Here is an 11,444-nt window from a genome sequence, read left to right as displayed (position 1 = left end):
TCAACTGAGGATTCTAATTTGCCTAGTTCTCATGTATAATAAAAGAGGCTGGATACATGACACTTCATGAATTAATGCAGGAGTAGAAAGCATGGAGAGAGATTCTTGTATGGGATTTGTTCTTATAATGCAAATGCCAAGCAAGGCTTTAAAGGAGAACTTGACTGTCTGGAATCATGGAGCTTTTCTTATGCTTCACTTCAGGGTTTGTTCCCATTTTATTGTTGGGCATGCACGTGGGGAGGGAAATGAGGAAGAAAATGCCCAGACCAGCACAAGCCCATAGGAGCCCTTGGGCATGTGTGTGAGCTTTTAGCACATCAGGGGCTCTCATGGTGGTTACCAAGTGATGGAACTGTTGGGGGAAGCAGTGGGAGAGATCAGCCTGTCAGCCTGCTGTCCTCTCTCCTCTGTACATGTGTTGGGGAAGGGAGTTGCTAGATGCTGCTGGTGTGAAATGGATTGCTGGGCTGTTGGGGTGAGGGAGGAAAAGGCCTGATGGCTTTTGTCCAGGTGCTTTGCCTAGCAGGGAATGCACATGGAGGGGATTCTCCTGACTTTTGTACAATGGATGAAAACTACAGGTGTTGCCTTGGCTGGTGTGGTGAGAGTAATCCTTGTCTGTCAGCTGGGGGGTTACAATGCAGGCACTGCTGTCCTGCCTGGCATATGGGAGGATGCTCCAGGCACTGCAGGGAGAGCTCAGCTCAGTTCCCTCTTGGGGCAGCTCTGCTGGTCACTCCATCTCTGCCACAGCTGTATGTGGGGGTTGAGGACATGTCTGTCCCCCTCCCATGCTCTGGTTAGGGATGAGGGGGGTGGGCAGCCACAGCTCTCCATCCTCCCTGCCAAAACTCTCTCCCACCTGTGCTAAAGGGGACTGGACCCAGCTTCAAGGGCAGGGCAGCCCTGACCCCATGTGTGCCACCTGTTCTGCCATGGCAGATGAGAAGACACCTGCAGAGGTAAAAACACCCAACCAAAACAAGGCTAAGGGTGAGGTGATGCAACACAGTGTGCCAAAGCCAGCCCCAAGCCCACACTGATACCAGGATGGTATCAATCCCCTGGTGAAACCTGCAGCTAGACTGAGAGATGAGACAGCTGGTGCTGATGGCATAAAAATACTGAGATGCTGCTGCAGGAACAGAGATTGTCTCCTAATGCAGCTGGAGTTAGAACTGGGGAGGGGGAGTAGAGACTTCAATAGCTCCTAAAAGTCCAGCTTTTTTCCTGAATGAGTTTATTATTCTTTGGGAAAGTGAAGCAGCTGCCTAGGAAGAAAGTTACTGTCACTGGGCTTGCAGCTAGTGAGTGTGACACTGCCACACCATTTAATTGCTTGGGTGATGATTCTTCTCATGTCCCACCCTTCGGTCTGTCTGGACCACACAGACTTCATCCCTGCCCTGTACACCACAGGTTTCCATCAAAACTGGTACTTGATTTCAGAGCTCAAGTGCTGGAAGCCTCTGGACATGGAGGAGAAAAGGCTTGAACGTGTTTCCACCGTTTCTGCCTTTATTCCCTGATGCAAAACCTGAGTCCCCACCGAGTTCTAGATGAAATAATTACTTTCATGTCCAGGCTGGAGAAAGAGAAGTTTTTAAGCTGTGTGGAGTCTGATGTGACAATTCTATTTGGTGCTGGTGGGTACCTGCTTGACCCTGTAAATTGAAACTCCAGAAGGTCACTCTCTGGGTCTTGGTGTGGTATTTAATTTTCTGTGCTTCAGCAGCAGGGGGTGAGAGGAAGCTGGGATGGGTTTATTCATATTAAAGTAGGAACTGAATGCACTGGAAATAACTTGTCTTTTCTAAGAATGGCTCTGATCATGTGGAGAGTGGTGCTCTTCCCTGGTTCTGCCTCCTGAACTGGAAGGTTTGGGGTAATGATATGTTGGCTTGTTGGGGTTTTGTGAACTCCCCTGTCTGCACCACACACTTGTTACTCACTTGTAGGGTCACAAACCCTTACTAGAGGCTTTGATTTATATTGTGAAGATGGGGTTGGGAGGAGCTACAACTTCATGTCCACCTCTGAGCTGCCTCCCTAGCAGGCTAATTCCTGAATTTAGGATCAGTGTAAGTTCCATGAATGTACAGGAATGTAATTAACAATTAAAAGATGCCTGGCTGACCTAATTTGGGAGTAGGTAATATCCCAAGAACTTCAGCTCCTGGGAAGAAGTGTTTTGGTGGCAGAGAGCAGCATGATTTACTGACACCCCCCCCTTCCACCCCCTCAACTTCCCCAACATTCATTATGCCTTAAATATTCTCACACTGAGTTTTTTCCAGTGGTCTAATTATAAACTTCATTATAATTGTTCATTAGTTTTATTTTGTTCAATTAGCTTAACAAGTTGCCAAATGAAATACAAGGCTGGCAATTAGCTTGATCTAATTGTAATGAGCCACTCAAATTGGGTCACCAAATATGTTCATTTATAGCAGTTCTTGGGGTTTTTTTTCAGTTGGGGAACAATAACATAAATATTCAGAGCATCTCCTGCTCCAAGGAGTGGAAATTTCCCCCTCATTTATTAAAGGAGAGAGAAAACCACTTGTTTTTTCTCTGGGTCATTCAGCAATGTGCTGTCCATGTACCTGGATCACCCTGACTTAACAAGACATCATTGTGAGCCAAGCAGGGCCACTGGTCCAGGTCCTTGTCCCACAGAATACAATGTGTTGCTCAAGCTTCCAGGAGCTTGCTCTCCTCTGGCCTGATGTCTGTTTACCCCCTCTGAACCCCTGAGGGATCTGGGTTTTAAGATGCTTTGTGAAAACACTGGAGCAGCACATCCTCCTGCTGCTGGGAGGAGGGGAGGGACGCTGCCCGAAGCAGGAGGAGCTGCCCTTGCTGCCATGGGCTGTTCTTCACTTGGGCTCTGCAGGGATTGCAGAGGGAAGTGCCTCACCCACCGAGCTCTCCAGGCCTTGGCACGACCCTGGGACCTCTGGCTCAGTGACACCAGACCCAAGGATGAGGCCAACGTGGTGGTAACCCAGGTAGGCTCTTGGGAAAGCTTTTTGGGTGAAAAAAGGGGGTTTCAGGCGCCGGTTTCTGTGGGGTTTGCAATGGCAGCCTGTGTAATGTGACCATAGGGTGGTGTGGGGTGGGAGGGACCTTGAAGGATCATCTCTATTCCACCTGGCCCATGCTCCAAGGGATGGCCACAGCGGGGATGTGCCCTGATGAACAGCAAGAGGTAAGACTGACACTGGCAGAGAAGAAATCCCTGTGAGAGCTGAGCTGTCCCCTTTGGTGAAGGGTGGTAGGAAGCTTTGGGCTGCTCTAGTGGGAGGGAGGGTTGGGACACACTCAGCCCAGCTCAGCAGCTGGTTTTGCTGGGATTTTTGGCTGACCCTGAGCTTTCTTTTTTTGCTTGACTTTCGTTTTGTCACACACCACTCTGCTCTCCTCCTGCTAGGGAGCTGCTTGGCACAAGTTCTTGGCTCATAGGGTCCGTTGGGTTTGTTGCACCCTCTCCCAGAAGCTAATGCAGGCAGGAGGAATTACTGGGTAGGAATAATTCCCACGTGTATCACATCTCAATCCCAGGGATGAGCAGCACAGTCATGGCTCCTCAACAGACTCAGGTTAACAGGACTCAGCTCCAGACCTGGATTTCTCTGGGATCTTGTCCTGCATCTAACCACTGAAAACAAGATAAAATATTAAACCAGCTCAGAGACTACAACTACCTGTAAGTAATTCATAACACACTGCTGTGAGGGCAGGGGGGGTGGGTTAAAGAAACTGTGTGACAGGTCGGCTGCTTGTTCCAAAACTCATGGCAGGGGCTGCCAGCCCCAATCACAGAACGTTAGGAGGTAGATGATCTCTTGAGGTCCCTTCCATCTGGTCCCACTCCCCTGCCAGAGCAGGATCACCCAGACTGAATCACACAGGAACACATCCAGGCTGGTTTGAATGTCTCCAGAGAAGGAGACTCTACAGCCTCTCTGGGCAGCCTGTCCCAGGGCTCCCTCACCCTCACAGGGAAAAAGTTCCTCCTTATCACATGGAATGTCCCATGTTCCAGCTTGTACCTTGTCCTACTGCTGGCTATCACTGAGCAGAGCCTGGCTCCATCCTCTTGCCCTTTGCCTTTTTATAACCATTAACAAGGTCACCCCTCAGTCTCCTCCAGGCTAGAGAGGCCCAGCTCCCTCAGCCTCTCCTCAGAAGGAAGGTGTTCCACTCCCTTATCATCTTGGTGGCCCTGTGCTGGGCTCTTCCAATGAGTTCTATGCCCTTATCTGGGGGGCTCAGAACTGGACACAATATTCTAGGTGCAGTCTCACCAGAGCAGAGCAGGAGCAGGACCTCTCTTGCCCTACTAACCACCCTCCTTCTAATGCATCCCAGGATGCCATCGTCCTTCTCAGCCATAAGGGCTCATTACACAGTCATCCTGCTGCCTCCCAGGTCCCTCTCACCTGTGCTGTTCTCCAACAGCCCAGTCCCCACCCTCTACTGGTACCTGGAGTTGTTCTTCCCCAGATGCCAGACCCTACACTTGCCCTTGTTAAATCAAACCCTTGTTAAATTCTCCCCTGCAACACGTTGTCTCCCAACCCCACCCCTGACCGAAGGATGAGTCGGGTGCTCCGTTCCTGCCATCTCACCCAGGGCCCCTGTTCCACGCAGGAAGGGGGAGAGAAGCCACTTGTCCTGCCTGAAAGACAAACTCCCCTCTGCAGCCAGAGCCCCCACAGTCACTTTTTTCTCCACGCACCCCTTTGATGTGTCTCTAATTAGCTGTGTTTGCCAGCCTGGCTGCGGACGGTGGCAGCGCTCGGCTGGCTGAGCGGCTGGAGATGAAAGACACCGACGGCAACGAAGGGAGAAGACTCACACCTCTGCCTTTCACGCCACAGGCAGCTCCATCAGCTCTTCAAACGCCAGCCAAAGGCATTGTTCAGCATAATGAACGTGCCTGCAGATCACGCCCACGTCTGGGGCTGCAGCAGGAGTGGGCTTTCAGCTCAGCAGCATCCCAATGGCGTTTTCCATCCCGCTTCCTGTGCCCTGCCCTGACCCCCCCTGCCTCAGCAGGGAGAGCCCGAGGGGCTCAGCTGGCTGGAGGGACGCAGGGCCACATCCACTCTGCGCCAGGATGTCCCCAGCCTGCACTGTGCAGGTGACAGCAGGCATGAAGGTACAGGTCTTGGGGCTGGGATGTGTCTGGGTTTGTCCCTTTGAGCATCTTCCTGGTACCTGCTGGGTGCTGACCCACCAAACACCAGCAGCACCCCCCTACCTGATGCCAGGGGAGTCTGACAAGTTGTGTCCAAAGCATCTCTGCTCCTAATTCACTTTGCTCACTCTATTCCTTCCTGCTGGGCTGAAGTCAGGCAGGGACAGATGTAAACAGGCTGGTAATAAGCTGCTAAAACCACACAAGGGCTGCATGACACACGGCTTTGCGTCCTGTTCAAGCCCTTAGTCATAATATCCATTAATTTTTGTGGTGCTCCTGGGGGCAAAAGTCTCTTTCTTTTATTAGGACCTGAACTGCTAAAGATCCCAGAGTCTGACCCAGCCTGCTGGGCATCGTGGTGTGAAATATCCCTTCAGTGACACACAGAGACCATGAGCCTGGGCTGGGGAGGGGGGGTCTGGGTGCCAGGACATCCCCCTCCACGTTTCATTAATGGCTGTGACATGCTGGGAGGTCCCAGAGCTGTGCTGTGGGGTGAAGGCCAGGCACAATGAGTTAATAAAATAGAAAATAGGTATTCTAGGTGAAAATCTCTCAGTAGGAAATGTTGATGTGGAGCAGCCTCACCGCTGACAGGCCTTCAAAGCCGAGGCTCAGGGAGGGAGGAAACCAGGCGGATCCCCCTCCCCTGATTAGCCAGGCTTCCCGGGCGCTGGCGTGCTCCCTTTCTGTCTCCAGGCTGCCTTTGAAAGGGCCCCTCTGACGGCTTCAGGCAGCTCTGGGTTTAGCTGAGAATGAACAAACATGAGAGAAGGAATCTGTAAGGATGACAGGTCCTGCGTGCGGCTCTTCATGTGCATTTCTGGTGCACAAAGGCTGTTTTAATGAGCCTGCAGGCAGGCAGCTTTGTGTGGCTCCTGCTTTTAGCAGCTCTTCAGCGATGGAGTTACCTGAGAGTTTTTCCCAGCTGCCACCTCCATGGAAAAGGCTCTATTTTTGGGGTTGGGTTTCTTTTCCATGGAAGACCAAGTCTTGAATGCTTCGGGAATGTGGGATCATCGGCTGCCAGTACTCCTGTGTGGTGTTGGGGGTTGAGCTCCTCATCCTCCTCACATGGCAGTTCCTGGCTGTGTCCCTCCCGTGCCCATGCCCACACCCTGCAATGGGGTGTGATCTCCCCTGCTTTTAAACATGGGGGAAACTCAAAGGATGTGTGAGTGCCACAGACCAGAGGAAGCCTGAACGGCACCAGCTGGTGCATCTCAGGTCTGAGCTGCCTTTGTAGGTGTGGACGGACCCAAGAGCATTAATGAAGATCTCCTCATGGTACTCCCAGTGCTGAAGCATCCCTGTGATCTGTGCTTGGGTGCTACTGGGAGGACCATAGGAGGTTTCTCAGAAAGGGCAGATCAGGGCTTCTCCTTGCAACTGCTCAACGGTCCCAGGGGGACCAGCCACAGGCCCCACACTCTCCAACGGTACAGGGCTGGGGGGTTTCAGTCAGCGCCAACGCTTCAGGCAGAGATGCATCCTCAACAGTACAAGATCATTCCTCTTTATTTTGACTAGGAGATAAAATCAGGTTCCTTGTAATTATGCAAATAGCAGCATCTACCTGGCGTGTGACTGATTTTCTTCGTACACAATTATTTCCTTAAAGAACCTTTTTGTTTTTATGCCTGGCTATTAGGAAAAACAAAGACTAACCAGAGGACGCTTTATGATGTGCATCTCCAAGAGGCCTTGGGCTCCTGCTGTTTTCCCAGAGGTACCAGGTTGGCCTGTGAGAAGTAGGCCGCGTGCTTGCAAGGCCGCTGGCGGCAGCCACGACCAGGCCGGATGACAGTTTGCACCAAACTGGGATGTAGCTGGAAGTTGTTCTCTTTAAAGGTTTGTGTGTCTGTCCCCAGGAATCTGTCTGTCCCCCCACCCCGGGGTCTGAGGTACAGGAGGAGGCCCCAGTCCTCCTCCTGAAATTGGTGGGGAAACTTCTGCTGATGGGAACGGGAACGTGAGCAGGGCTTTCACCTAACCCGACCCTTCCTCTGACCCAGGGCAGCTCCTCAAGGAGAGTTTTCCTGGTGCCTTGAAAAACACTTTCCTCGGGAGCAGAGGTGGGGGACAGAGCGTCTCTTGTCATCCCAGATTAACTCATCCCACTTTGTTTTCCCTCTGTCCTGCCCTGGTGTGTCACGGTGGCTTCCAGAGACTCTGGCTCCTGTGCTCACAGCATCCAGCTGCTCCCTGTGACTGTGACTTGGTGGAGGTGGGGTACTCTGTGCATCACCCGTTGAGCCTCTCTAGCTGGAGCCTGAGGGAGGATGAACACACGTTTCCCAGCCCTTTTGTGCTCCTCAATACCTGGGGCATGTGATGAACCACGGCCCAGCTCCCCCCCCCCCATCCCATTCCTGGCCCCCAGCACAGATTTGACCATGCTGGGAACCTTCCCATGCTCCCACCCCAGCCTTCTGAGCTTGTCTAGCTGCAGGACCAAAGTCCCTTCCTTGCCATCAACAAGCCATTTCTCTGATCCTGCCTTCACCCTTGGCCTGAGGAAGAGGAGAGGACCATAACCATGGGACTGGCCACTCTCAGATGCCCAAGCCCCATCTCCTTTGTGGGGAGCTCATGCTGGCTGTGCCAGGCCAGGGTCTGGGCAGGGGGTATGGGCTGGTCACCAGACATGAGGCATTTCAACCTTCTGCACACACACACACAGAGGCTTTGCCAAACATCACCTACCCCCTTCCTCCCCCCAAGGTGTTTTAAATTACAGAGAAATCAGTCAGTCTCCTGCTCAGACCTGTCTTAAACCAATTTAATTAAACACAGGTAAAGGAGGGAGCAGAAATGATGGCAATTCATCACCTTTTAGTCTCCACAGGTGCTTGGCTGCTGCGGGGCACCACAATTCCCACCACTCTCTGCTTCTCCTCCTGGGAGTTATTAACCTGCTGCCTTCTGGTGAGCAACCCCCCCACCCCTCCCCTACCTCTGCCTCTGGGAAGAGGCTTTAAGAATAATGAGAAAGAAGATGATTAAAAGTGGAAAAAAAGCCCCAAACCCCAACACCCTGATTCAGTTCCTGCCTTGCTCACAGGTTCCTGGTGTGATGCTGGGTGAATCACTGGCCACGGTGATTCACGCCGGCCCCACGCTGCCCAGGGAACAGCGGCTCCTTCCCCCTGACTTGGTCCTGTGGTTTCTCCACCTGCAGCTGATGCCGGGGACCAGAGAGGGGCAGAGAGGACCTCTCCTCCTGTACAGGGGAGCCATGCTGCCATCAGTGGTGTAGAAGCTCCTAAAGAGGGGGAAGGAGAGCTCACAGGGTTCAGATCTCTTCCAATTACCCCTGAGAAGCAGTGCTGATGTACAGTCCTGTCTGTAAAATGGGGATGGTGATGATTTCCCTGCTCTGGGCAGAGTTATACCAACCTGCAGAGCAGGTATAGGGTGTAAGGCCCAAGGCTGGGCTGCTGGCAGCCATACAGAACCCCGGGTGGGGGGAACTCAGGCTCCTTCTTCCCTCCATGAATTAAGTGTGTTAACACAGCCCAGGATCTGGCCTCCATCCTTTCCTCTCCATGTCTCCCAGATGGGATTTTGCCTCTTAACACACTTAAGACATCTTTAAAACTCTCATCCTTGCTGTCTACTGAGGGGCATTCCGGATCCTTCAGTCTCTTGACATTTGAGTGATGTAAAGACCCAACAGCTTTCCAGAATGCTGCAAAGTCTTTCAAGTCTTTCATAACACAGGTTGCCTCTGCGTGCAGAACCACGCCGGCACGAAGCAAGCACAGTGAAATCTTACCAGAATAGCTTAAAAACCCCTTTGGGAAAAGAATTATTTTGAGGATCACATATGGGAGACCCAGATTACGGCACCGACAGGCTCTGGGCGGCTTGGTGGCATCTCCTCACTTAGCTGGTGCTGCTCTCACACCAGAAGAAGATGGGAAAAGACAAGCCATGCTGTAAGCCAGCTAAGGAGCTTGGAAATGGCTCAGTGGCTGGTGCAGGAATCAGGAGCCCTGATGCATCGAGCGAACTCCATCAGTGAGCATTTATTGTCCTGTTGCTTCGAGGAGGAAGCTGTAATAGCTGCAGCTATTCATTTGGTTGATTCACCTGTAATTCTTCCTTCTGCTTTCCTTTCATATTCCCTGATAATCCCCTCCTGTCTCCTCACACCTCTTCTCAACTGGGCGAGGGAAATAAATCCCTGTGTCCCGTGTGGTTAGGGATCAGCTGAGGGAAATGAATCCCTGTGTCCCATGTGGTTAGGGATCAGCTAGCTTCCCAAAGGGGTCTGCTCCCCATTCGAAATGCCTGCAGCAATCCCTGACAGCAATCCCTGGCAGCCCCCCCCCCCCCTCCATCGCTGGCTCACCCCGCAAGGTGCTTTCCATGCTGGAAAATCTCTGCTCCCCTTTCCCCGTGGTAACTCCTGCTTCACCCCTTTATTTGTGCACAGTCCCTGGTGTTCGGCGGCGAAACCTTCCCAGGAGTTGGTTGCAGTTTGTATTTTATTTTGTTAGGGTTTGTTTCTTGTAACACAAACAAGCTTAACGGTGGGAAGGGAGAGAGGGCAACGCCAGAGGAACCCTCCTGGAGTCTGCGGGCATCACCTAACACATTTTCTCCACCTTATTTTTACCTGGATGCCTTTCGCCTTCATTTAAAAGACAATGAAAGCATTGAAGTGTTCTGTAGAGGAGGGAGAGGATCTTCCTGCTGGGTCTGGCTGAAAGGCAGGTGATGGAGCAGTACAGCTTCACAGCTGAGCTTACTCTTACATCTCAGCACAAGGCTGGGAAGGTATTAACCAGCCCAGCCCTGACTGCAGCTCCCAGGATCGGGGCTCAGCACCCTCCTGCCAACGCCCCTGGGTCTTTCTCAGTAGGACCGGTCCCTTGTCAGCACCTTCTCAGTCTGTAAAGTTCCTCGAGTTGGGTTTTGTGTCAAACGCTGGTTATAAAGTCGCACTTCCAGAGGTGCAGCCTGAACTCCGTGTCCCAGGGCTGCCCTAAAGCTGAGGCTGTGGCTGTGCGCAGGACCCGCAGGAGAGACCGGGGGGGCCGGAGGAGCCGCTGGCCTCCGGGTTCGGGCTGTCTCTGCCTTTGCTCTGCAAGAGGGAGCTGTCCCGTGACCCCCTCCCCTCCGTGCACCGCACCCCTGGACACGCAACCAGGCGGCAGGGCGAGGGTCAGGGCCAGCTTTTGGCTGTCCTTTGCCCTCGGGAAGCCCCTTGCACACCCCCGGCACAAGCCACACACGGTGTTTAACAGCCCCGAACCCACCGGGAGCTGCCGGGAACACCCCAGCGCTTCCCTGGCGCTCCTCGGGCTCCGGGTTTGAGCCGCGATGAGGCGAATCAGGAGACACGTCGGGCAGAGCCCCGCAGCTGCCCGTCCCCACTGGGTGCTGCCGGCAGGACCCGGCTCCCAGCAGCCCGCCCTCCCCCGGCAAAGCAAATCTCGCCCCCCACACCTCCCGGAGAAGAAACGGGGATGCCTGAAGCAGCTAATTAGCCGGGTTTGGATCACCAGGATCCTACTAGCAGCTAAATCTTCTACTTCATTGTATCCAGTGCAGAGAGCAGACAGCATCACCTTCATTGTAGCAGCTTTAAAAATGTTTTTATTAGTTTTTTTACCATGTAAACATTTTAAAATTAGTTTTACCCTGGGGAAACGGACTCTTTGGGTTCTCTTGGCCCCCACCTGCGTGAGCCAAACTCCTCCAGCCTGGGGCCAATCTCTGTTCCCGACTCTCAGGCCACAAGGTACCATCTCCCAACCCAGGAGATGAGCCTTCATTCACCTTTCTCTTTGTGTAGAGCAGTAAAATATTAGACTTAAATTTTTTATGACATGCATAGGAGTGGTTGTGGAGGCAAACAAGATTACAGCAAATACTACATAAAAGCTTGTTTATGCAGGGGGGGAAATCAAACTCAGAGATATGTTTGCAAAACTGTAGAAGAACCCAAGGGGATGGGGTATTTTTGTTGGTTTTCCTCTCCTTTCCCCCCTTCACTGTTTTTATTGCAATCACGGTAACAACTCCCAGGTCTGAAAGGGCTGAGTTTATTTTCGGTGATCTATTGGCTCCAGCTTTGGGTTATTTTTGGATTGGGGGGTGGGGGTGTGGGGTAAGAGGTCTGCAGAGGACAGGTGGCGCTCGGCTTTGTAATCAAAGCCACCCCCGGGGCAGGGCAATGCAGTTCACCTGTGCTGCTGGGGGGGGTGTGTGTGTCTGTGCT

This window comes from Gallinula chloropus, assembly GCF_964237585.1.
Source record: "Gallinula chloropus genome assembly, chromosome: 17".
NCBI classification, from domain to species: domain Eukaryota; kingdom Metazoa; phylum Chordata; class Aves; order Gruiformes; family Rallidae; genus Gallinula; species Gallinula chloropus.
This window is presented reverse-complemented; position numbering follows the sequence as displayed.